Genomic DNA, 11,131 nt, shown 5'->3' with positions numbered 1-11,131 from the left:
CATAGGGTATCACAAAGTGTTGCATATGAGATCACAAAGTAGATTAAACCATCACAAAGTATCACATCTAGCTGGGCATCTTCCAGTCATGTACTACTCCCGGAATTAGCCTCATGACCATCAGCTCTACACACACATGCTAAACTCCAACTATGCTACTTGAAAGGAAACCACACACAACTACTCTCTATGTCAAGGAGATTAAAACACCACATCAGGTTGACTGTAGCTCCGTGCAACCAATCAACGTTGCTGCTCCATCCCTTATTCACATGTACACTGCAATTAACCAAACAAGAAAGAGGTTCAGACTTAGATTCATCATATCAAATAGATTCAGACTCGAGAGCATCATTCATCATACTAAAGGCATTTTTTGTCAGTCAAATAAACTTGTCAAGCATATAACATCATCCTAATAGACAAGAACCTATTGACACCAAATCTGAACTAGCCTAGTATAGGAATAAATATGACATGTAAAACAGCTCCTCCTAGTACATGAACAGCTCCTAGTACACATCATTTAGTAGGAGCAAACATGACATGCAAAAGAGGAGCAAGTATTTACATGCAGAGCAGCAGGAGCAAATTAAATATTTGTTAGAACCAAATCTGAACTAGCCACATACATGTACAACAGCTCATCAGGAAAAAGAGCAACATGAGAGGAACCTAGTGGCCTCATACAATTCAATCAAGCAGTATATCAACCACAAGAATACAAACCAGAGCAGAGCATGCATAAGTTGGGGAAATAAAACATAGTCGAGAGGGAGGGATCGACCTTCCCTGGTGGTTGGTCATCGGCTCGGCCGTGGGGTCATGTATTGCTCATTGTCCTTGTCTATTTTGTTCATGGACAGCGCCCACCCGTAGCAATTAACCAAAAAGGAAAAAGGTTCAGACTTAGAAATGCATCGTATCAAATAGATTCGGACTCGAGAGCATCATTCATCATACCAAAGCCATTTTTTTCAAACATATAAACTTGTCAAGCACTTCACACACTGAATAAGACACCCCCTTATCATCTAAATCTTGAGAAATCAGAGGCCCAAAGAAAAACTTTCAAAATAGTAAAACAAATAAGAATATTAAGATAACTTGTTATGTAATAACATGCAACACGAATCATACACAAACTAGTGAAACTGTTGCATGAGATGAAAAGTAGACTAAGATTACATGATCTTCAATCCATGGTTGTTGTGCTGCATGTTATCAAATAGTATCAACTGCAATTTTGTCGCAACAATTCATATTCTAGCTTTTGTATTGGACAAACAGTGAACATATGCAAGAGTCATTTGCTTCATACCCATTACTGCTTGAATCAGTAGTTAATACTATCTTCTATTATTATTTCACTCAAGGAGATAAATAAATAAAGTTTTGGGTAGTGCAGAGGCAAAAGGAGAAATAAAGAGGCAAACTGAGAACACATCCAACACAGGAGACCTTAGAAGCAAGAATATTCACCTGGATTCCTATATTATAGAGCATCCTTACTGTACTGAACTCTGTTATCCATCTTCCTTCTCCAATTTCAAAATCAAGGGCAGTGCTGCAAATAAACAGTTCAAGAGAGAAGAGAAAGAAGTTACAAACTCATATACCGGTTTATCAAAAAAGTGCAAAGCAGTGATGTTTACATGGCCATATAGAAGTAAGATCATAGCAGTATATACCTTCCAACTCTACCAGCAACATGGCCATGGGACTTTGAGGAAAAACTCAAAATAGGATGTATGTCGGGGCAGTGCTTGACCCTATACTTATATAGTAACTTCACCATGGATGCATATCTGTCATGTATGCAAGTAGCAGGTCGGCCAAGAGAAAAAATGTGTTGGCTGTAGGAAAGATAAATTATAACACAAGAAAACCATGGATACATGTATTAACAAATGCCATTAGGAGCGTGACCAGCAGCAAAATAACATCAAAGGAAGAATCTTGAATGATACAAAACAGGAATTGAAATATAGTGCATTTTCCAAAAGGATACTAACCCCAAAGCCCATAATTAATCAGCCCATAAATATATATAAAAACAGAAGCCTCCTACGTGCATAGATAATAATGACCTAACATGGCCAATGGCAAGGAATTGCCTCACAGCATATCATGACATCAATGAGAACAAGGCATCTGTTTTGATCGCATAGATCCTTCCTCAATCATTAAGTATATCATAAAAGCAAGAATACCAAACCTGAAAGTCTATGAGGTATGATGAAGCAACAAACAAAATACTAATTGGCATTGTACATCTATTTTCACTAATGTGATGGCACAACCCAGAGCCTACCCGTGTCTCGGTTCTGATAAAGTGTGTAATCGGAAAACTATTCCAGTTCTGCAGAGCAACCCAAACCATGTAGCCCCATCTACTCGTTGTAGAAAGATTATCCGCTCATGAGGACCGGGACAGCAATAATGAAACCAATTGGAGATTATCGAGTTCATCTTATACTTCCTGGATCCATGGGAGCACAGACATGTATTTTGTACTATTATTGAGAATACATATTTTAAGAACATCAATCTCATAGTATAACATAGGAAATAATTTGAATGCAGAGTACTCCAATATAGAACATATAACCCTTGGATTAACTGCATAGAATGAAGGGAAGGGAAGGGTCGGACCTGTCCTTGACGAGCTGCTCCATGGCGTGCCTCTCCTCACGAGCACAAGCAGGTCCTGTCCCGACGCGGATCTAGCCGCCGCCAACATGGCCCGATCGCTAGGGTTGGAGGAAGGGAGGGCATGGTGGTGCTTCTGCTGCTGGCCGCACCTACAGAGACGACGAGAGACGGGGGATCAGAGAAAGAGTCGGAGAAGAGATGGGGGAGTAACACCATACCGCCGTCGTCAAGGTAGCCACCGTCGTCGTCGTCGCCGTCTATCACCATGGCCCGGCGGCTAGGGTTTCCAGCGCGAAGATTGAGGGAGGGAGGGCGGATCTGAGCGCAAAGAGGGAGGGAGGGTGGGCGGATCTGAGCGCGCGAGGGAGGGAGGGAGCTAGAGTTTCGGGCTGGCGGCGGCCGGCGTGGGGGGAGGCGACCAGGGGAATCGGGCAGAGAGGAGAGAATGAGAGAGAGGGTGAGGGTCGGGTCGGGCAGAGGCTTTGCCTCCTCAGCCGGCTAGGCTGGTGGGCTAGAGCGCCAAGGCCCAGTGGCCCATATGGCCTTTGCCGCCAGCCCCAGTACGCACAGACGGCAAAGACGGGCTCCCGTTTTCCCATCGTCACCTGCATACATTTTGCCGTCTTTGAATCTTTGCCGTTAGCTAACATCTGTCTTTGCTGTCAGCTGGAAGAAACACAGACGACAAAGTATGATTTTGCCGTCAGCAAAACAAAAACAGACGGCAAAGTATGTCTTTGACATCGGTTGTCCTTTGCCGTCAGCCACAGACGGCAAAGTATGTCTTTGTCGTCTGCCACGATGAAAAGCTGACGGCAAAGTGCAGTACTGACGGCAAATTAGCTGATTCCTGTAGTGACTCCCTCATGATCATAATGAGACGTAGCCACAAACAGCATGTAGGGTTATTACCGGATGATGTTTCTCGGGGCCCGAAGCTGTCTCAACCCTTGTCTTGTGTTGCGTCTCTCGATTCTGCTCAACCCCTCTCAAGCTACCACATAGGTGTGTTGGCCTCGCGACTAAGTCCTCACACTAAGGACATCTGCCGTGACAATTCCACGACAGTTGGCGCCCACCATGGGGCTTGCGCACGGTGGTGTTGAGTTCTTGAAGGGATCTCTCTCAGGGTCGAGAGGTTCGCGAATTTTCGTCTGAAGAAAGACGGTTTGAAAGGATCTGCGTCAGTTTCAAGTTCGTCAGACTAGATTTCTGATCTATGAAGTTAAAGAGTTAAAGAAAAATTTAGGGCTGCACCGTGAGCCGCCGCCTTTGCAGCCGAGTCCGTGATGAGAGTTTTTTCTGGTGGTGGCAGTGTTCCGCGATCCATCAATCGCAGGTTACTTGAGACGGACAGGAAATCTTTCGTTGTAGTTATTCTGACCAATCCGTCAAGTTGTGTTCGTTGCTCCACGCCTCTGCACATAATCTACTGATGAACCAAGTCCCGAGGCAAAAGTGGTACTACTACTACATCTCATGCGAACCAAGTTGTGTTGAAAGTGCTGCTAATCGTACTTGCACTGGTTTAAAAATCAACAAAAGGAGCGGAGGCTTACAGAGCACCCGAAGATTATGCGCGAGCGTGGACTGGAAGGAGTACTACAACAGATTCATCATCACGTGAAGACAAAAGGAAAGGAAAAAAGAATATAGCAAGGACTCGGACATGACTCAATCAACTGCGACCCGGATTATGCTTCGTGGCCGAGTCGCGCGCAGAGCCGCCTCCTCTATGGCGGGTCAACGCCGAGTCGCGCCCGGTCTCGCCCCAAACGATGGTCGGGTCTCTCTGCTGCTACTTCAAGTGCAAAGCAATCAAGCAAAAGGAAAAAAAATATATCCATGCGTACATGTATGGTTTTCTATTAAGATATTTGTGTGAAGAAAATTGGAGTTTCTTAGACGAAACTTGTTGATCCGAGTAGCCGAGGTCAACAAGAAGTCTGCAGCCGGCCGGCACCAGTGCATGGTCGCCTTTTCCGTCGAGCTACTGCTCCTCTGCCATCGATTACTACTGCCACCCAGTCGTCTTCACTCGCCGGCATTGTTAAGCCGCCGGCGCTGGGCCTCAACTCCAGGTTGCTAAGCTGCCCCTACTGTAAAATTTCCTTGGCTGCTGTTACTGCTTCAGATGAGCACTGATGAGCACTAATGAGTGTCTCCCGCTGCTCCCTCCGCTGGTGTTGCTACTGTCTTGGGCGTCGCTGGCCCCGTGCCGCGCCGAGCTATTGAGGGACACCCAAGTTCAATGCATTGCTTGAGGGGCGTGGCTTACTTAAAAACTGGATGGATGCATGGTGATTTGTTCGGATGTGAAGGCCATCATTTGATCGAATTGCTATGTAGTCACTTTATCCGAAAGACACATCGAGGCAATTATTCATGACAAAAAATGATACTATACCGCGGAGACGGAGGCACGCCAACATCTTTTGGCACAGGTGGTCGTCGTTACTCAACGGTCTCCCGCACCGGCTTACAACGCCGTGGCCGTCTCTCGCGACCGCGCCGGCTTACAACACCGTGGCCGTCTCTCGCGACCACGCCGACTTACAACAAGGAGGACGACTCGCCCATCCGCACCGGCTTACAAATGTTGCGGTTGATTCATCTGTCTGCTCCCGCGGCCGACTCACCCGCGAGTGATTTCAACCTAACCTAGTGATCATCAACTTCATGGCGGATTATTTCTGGCCTGACACATCAGGTGATATCCATTTTAAATATATTTTATTGGCACATATTATTTTTGTCAAAGAGCAGTTTATCTTTGCCTTGGTTTGCAATATTGTTGATGCAGGACAATTGTTCACTACATCAAAACGACGCAGTTGACTCGCTTGCGCCGGTTTACAGCACCGCGGCCGATTCATCCGTCTGAGCCGCCTCTGATGTGGCGGTCGTCTTTACCGACCGTCTCTCACGACCTGGTCTACATCAACACACAGGGCCACCCTTTTCTGGATGAGCTGTTTATTGGGTAAGAGTAAGTCACTACTTGGGAAGCCCGGTTTTCTTCCAACAAATTGGAGGCAAATTATCATATATTATCAGCCGCCGTCTGCACTGGATGGTTCAATGGGCAGGTGCACAAGTCGCCGCCATTACAGTTTGGTTGACTTCAAACAGCCAGTTGGAAGGAACCATTGGCCGAGCTGCTGACACGGCTCATACGAGATCATTTATAACCCACCGCAGTCACCTCAACACCAATGATGTATACCTTCTGCTATGGTCAAATATGGAGAATCTCAAGCCAACTCCTCGAGTCGTCTTGAGACTCGGGGGCTACAATGGTATGGCTCGGCAAAATTAGCCGGTTTCAATGAATTCAAGAACTCTGGGTCATTGAAGGAAAAAATAACCCGGGCCCCAGAGATTACTGCTAGATCGATGAAAATTTAAAAGCCGTCAGAAGATTTCCGGCTCAAAATAAGGACTCTGGTTTAAAATACAGTTCAATAGACATCTTTCTCCCACAAAGCATTGAAGCTCTCAAATCCAGTTCAAAAGCTGGCCCAGGGTAAATTTGTCCCTCACAAATTTTTGAAGCTCTCAAATCCGGTTAAAAATCCGGCTCAAGGTAAATTTGTCCCTCACAAATTTTTGAAGCTTTCAAATCCAGTTTAAAGTTCCGATTCAAAAAGAATTAATCTCTCTCAAACTTGAGTTCTAAGAAAAATTAAAGGTTACCAAAAAGAACTTGCTGCCATGATGTGCGGTTCAAACATAGGTATCCTGCCTTACGGCTTATCTTATTATGGTCACTTCGGTGCTTTCTGCTCATCGAGCATAGATGTCGGTACCCTCTTGATCGGTGCAATACTAATATATAGTCACTTGGGGGCTTCATGTTCAAACATAGGTCGTATTCGAACCAAAGAGAACATAGCTGTCGTAACCCTTTTGATCAGCGCAAAGCCAAACTCACTAGGGGGCTTCTTGATCGTATCCGAATCATAGCTTAACCCCTTTTGGGTCCGACTTGGATCTTATTCGAATCAGGGTCGTTAAAAACCTCTCAAGGTCATTTGGGGGCTTCCTGTTCAAACATAGGTCGTATTCGAACCAAAGAGAACATAGCTGTCGGTACCCTCTTGATCGGCGCAACGCCAAAGCCACTGGGGGCTACATGATCGTATTTAAATCTGAGCTCAACCCCTTTGGAACGGTTTTCTGATTGTATACGAATCAGAAGCCTTAAATTTTTTAAAGTCTTTTTTGCGAACAATTTTGGTTTGGGACATTTACATCTATGCCCCTAATTTGCGCCCGCTCTCGGATTTACCGCTAATTTCAAAGCCTGCTCAAATTTGCCCCTCCGCCGTTAGGTGCACTTACAAAAATGCCCTTATGTGCCGTTACCGTCCGGTCAAAGCAAGTCAAAGGGCTTTGACCGTCCTGAAAAAAATAGCAAAAAAATCTAAAAAATCTGAAAATTGTGGGATCAAAGATACTCAGGTTCGCAAGGTGCGTGCAAAGTTTCGTGCTGTTTGGACATTCCAGGAGCTCGTGTCAAAGGAAAAACAATAAATATGTAAGCCTGTGAATAGTAAATTCAAAAAAATAGCAAGAAAATTCAAAAAAAATATGAAATTTTTTGGCATCAAAGAGGCTTGGGTCTGCAAGCTGCATGCAAATTTTTGATGTGTTTGGAAATTGGAGGGGCTTGTGGAGAAAAAACAAAATTTGGCTCAGGAAAAACCTTGGGAAAAAATGACTATTTTGTTTTTTCTTGTTAGAGCTCCTCGCATGTCATTTGATCACAAAAACTTGCAAGCACCTTGGGCACCCAAGACTCTTTGATGCCAAAAAATTTCATATTTTTTTGAATTTTCTTGCTATTTTATTTCAAATTTACTATTCACACGCGTGCAGATTAACTATTTTCCTCGCCACAAGCTCCTGGAATGTCCAAATAGCCCGAAAATTTGCACACACCTTGGGCACATGAGTATCTTCGATCTCACAAAATTTTATATTTTTTAGATTTTGTTTCTATTTTTTCATGACGGTCAAAGCTGTTTGACCAGACGGTAACGGCGCAGAAGGACATTTCTGTAAGGGCACCTAACGGTGGAGGGGCAAATTTGAGTAGGCTTTTGAATTAGGGGTATATCTGATTAGGTGGTTCGAGTTAGGGACAGAAATGCAAATGGCCCTTTTGGTTTTGACCTGAGACCTTTTTTGGATTATATCTCAAAATTATATAAGTGTTTTATGCTTAACCCGGCTTGACTTTTGACTATAAGTCGCTAGCTTATGACAATCATCATTTATGTGGAAGCATTAGCTTCTAAGGATTGGGTTATCACCCTTACTGAACAGGTCATGTAAATCGGTAGTACAAATTCAATATCACAATGGTTATATGTGAGGTATTATGACCCTCCCTATGGCAAACCGCCAAGGGTACTTGTGATCTACTTGTGTGCAGGGTAAGACTACATTTGGGTGGTTACCCGCCCTGGCTCTTGACATTAAGTCGCCAAGGCATATGTTGTTTAAACTCTATGCAGGATTTGCAAAACTATGACTTATATAAATGCTTCAGTCCAAGCTCATCACTGAAATTGGTGTCTCAAAAGGGTTATCAATTACTGATTTTCTCAAGGGCTATAGGCCACCGGGGTACAAAAATTCCATCTTACAATGAATGCGCATTAAGTCGTCATCGGCCAAGAGCCGCCAGGTATTTAAACTCCGGATCTACTTGTCAACCGATGAGGTATTCAAATCTTTAATAGCCAAAACTGGCTGGATTTTCATGATGATATTGAATGATTGAAGTTTTTGTACCAGATTATATTATTCAAATCTTGAATAGTCAACATGGCTGGATTTCTATTGTGATTATCAATAACCAGTGTTATGATTGAGGTTTACAAAGTCGCTTTAGCGCAACGGCTATTATTTTTATCAATGGATATGATTTATTCTACAATGGAAGGAATAGTCCCGAGTCGCCGCAGGTTTACGACCTGGCACTTGGGGGCTACATTATTCAGATTGGGATTATATCAAATATGCAAGTCCCATGTCACTACTAGCATGCACCATGGCACTTGGGGGCTAATGCAAAGTCATTTTTTGCTCAACTTATTGAAGACCCGACTCATCACATTCTAAATGAGTTGGCCCTTGGGGGCTACCAATTGCTCCTGTCAAAAATTCAAGGTACACAAGCATTAATCCATTATATTGAACGGTCCACTATTTAGTTGGTGGAGTACAAAGCTCTTAACCTTGTGGACGTGGGTTCAAGCCCCATGGTGGAGACTATATTATATGATGGTATTATCAATTATACAAAGTCCCAGCTCAGTATTATCTTACTAAGCCAGCCCTTGGGGGCTACACATTGATGTTCAAATTTACATGGTTATATCTACAAAGTCCCTATTCATTATTGCATAATGACCCGGCCCTTGGGGGCTACACTGGTTGAAGTTTTCATGAGCATAAAGCAATTACAAGTCCCAGGTTGCTGCAAGCATGACAACCCGACACTTGGGGGCTACATGTGTGGAATATTCAGTTTATATGATTGAGATGAATAAACCAGATTTCTTCAAGGTTGCAACATTTATTGGAGCAAGTCTTAAACCATCACTTTGTTCTGCTCAAGACTTGGGGGCTACAGGTAATATGGATATAAGGGAGAAAAATCTTCAAATTATCAGTTTTGAGCAAACCAGGAGGATCAATTACATAAACCGGTGTCAACAACAATTATGACCCGGCATCGTCTGTTTTATAATCCGGCGGTTTTTGGTAATGATAAACCGGCAAGTTTTATATCTTCAAGCCAGCTGAATATCAGATGAGTATTTAACCCGGTGCCTTGGAAGCTGACTCAAGTGGATTATTCTTCACAATATTTTTCTGTGAGAAACCAACATCAGCAAATTGAGTATGAAGCTAGCTTATTTGACCCGGATTTTCTAGATGAAGGAAATGATAATTGGACTTAAGGATAATCAGGTCCTATCTCAGGAGAATATTTAACCCGGAGCACAAGGAATTAAGGATGATGAGGTGCGGGCATACAAGAATTTTTAACCCGGAACACAATCTGTCAAAGTTGTTCTTGTGTTTGTTTTACATGATCAGTTTAACATGGATAAATCCAAATTAAACTGGGGGCTAATGTCGGGGATATACCCCGCGGTATGACCCGGCCGGAAGTATGACCCGGCCGGACTTGGCGCTTCACCGATGACCCGCCGAAGGACTGGCGACTCACGGGTCTGGCGGCTCACTGGTCAGACGACTCGAGGATGACCCTGACGGCGGGTCACATAGATGACTAGGCCCAAGGCCCAGTAGGCCGGCTCATATTATGGTGGGCCGGCTTAAGACAGAAGACATGAGGAATATTTCCTTTACGAGGAAGCAAGACCCATACTTGTATCCGACTTGTAATAGAGAATAAGTTAGTTCTAATCCTAATAGGACTCTACATGTAAGCCACCCCTTCAACTTATATAAGGAGGGGCAGGGCTCCCCAAAAAGGGAGAAGGAACAAGAAAGAAAATAATCTCTAGGGCTAGACACAAAGAGCCGGCTTACCGGCGACTCCCTCATGATCATAATGAGACCTAGCCACAAATAGCATGTAGGGTTATTACCGGATGATGTTTCCCGAGGCCCGAAGCTGTCTAAACCCTTGTCTTGTGTTGCGTCTCTCGATTCCGCTCAACTCCTCTCAAGCTACCACATAGATGCGTTGGCATCACGACTAAGTCCTCACACTAAGGACATCTGTCGTGACAATTCCACGACAGTTTTCGTGAGGATGAGCACGATACCTTATGGTTTGAGGACCGAATTTATGTGCCCAATGACCCAGAGATCAGGAAGTTAATACTTCAGGAGGCTCATGACTCACCACAATCGATACACCCGGAAACACCAAAATGTATTTGGATTTGAAGGAGCGTTTCTGGTGGACAGGTATGAAGAAGGATATTGTTGAGTATGTAGCCGTATGTGATGTATTTCAGAGAGTGAAGGCAGAGCATCAAAACCCAGCAGGATTGTTACAGCCTATGCCGATACCCGAATGGAAGTGGGATAAACTTGGCATGGACTTTATCACCGGATTGCCCAGGACCAAATCAGGATATGATTCTATATGGGTAGTAGTTGATCGCTTGACCAAAGTGGCTCACTTTATCCCAATGAAAACCACTTATACAAGTGCAAAGTTGGCCAAGATATATATGTACAGGATCGTATGTCTGCATGGAGTTCCGAGGACCATCGTATCAAATAGAGGAACACAGTTTACCTCAAAGTTTTGGCATCAGCTACACCAGACCTTGGGAACGAGATTGGAGTTCAGCACAACATTTCACCCGCAGACGGATGGACAGACAGAAAGAGTCAACCAGATTCTGGAGGACATGTTGAGAGCCTGTGCACTAGATTATGGATCTAGTTGGGATGACAATTTGCCTTACATAGAGTT

The 11,131-nt window shown here is 44.1% G+C and overlaps 1 long non-coding RNA gene across 2 annotated transcripts; it reads right to left on the bottom strand.

Moving 5' to 3' along the window:
* Positions 1-7: 7 nt before the first annotated feature.
* Positions 8-3,050, bottom strand: LOC119327412. 2 transcript variants are annotated; one of them, XR_005158507.1, is made up of 6 exons: positions 2,874-3,041; positions 2,656-2,804; positions 1,692-1,808; positions 1,483-1,567; positions 788-847; positions 8-279 (listed from the first exon to the last, which is right to left on the bottom strand). It is a non-coding gene; the product is annotated as an uncharacterized LOC119327412 (long non-coding RNA). The 2 variants fall into 2 exon arrangements; XR_005158506.1 differs by having other exon boundaries at positions 788-1,567; positions 2,874-3,050.
* Positions 3,051-11,131: the final 8,081 nt, after the last annotated feature.

This window comes from Triticum dicoccoides, chromosome 7A (assembly GCF_002162155.2).
Source record: "Triticum dicoccoides isolate Atlit2015 ecotype Zavitan chromosome 7A, WEW_v2.0, whole genome shotgun sequence".
NCBI classification, from domain to species: domain Eukaryota; kingdom Viridiplantae; phylum Streptophyta; class Magnoliopsida; order Poales; family Poaceae; genus Triticum; species Triticum dicoccoides.
This window is presented reverse-complemented; position numbering and strand designations above follow the sequence as displayed.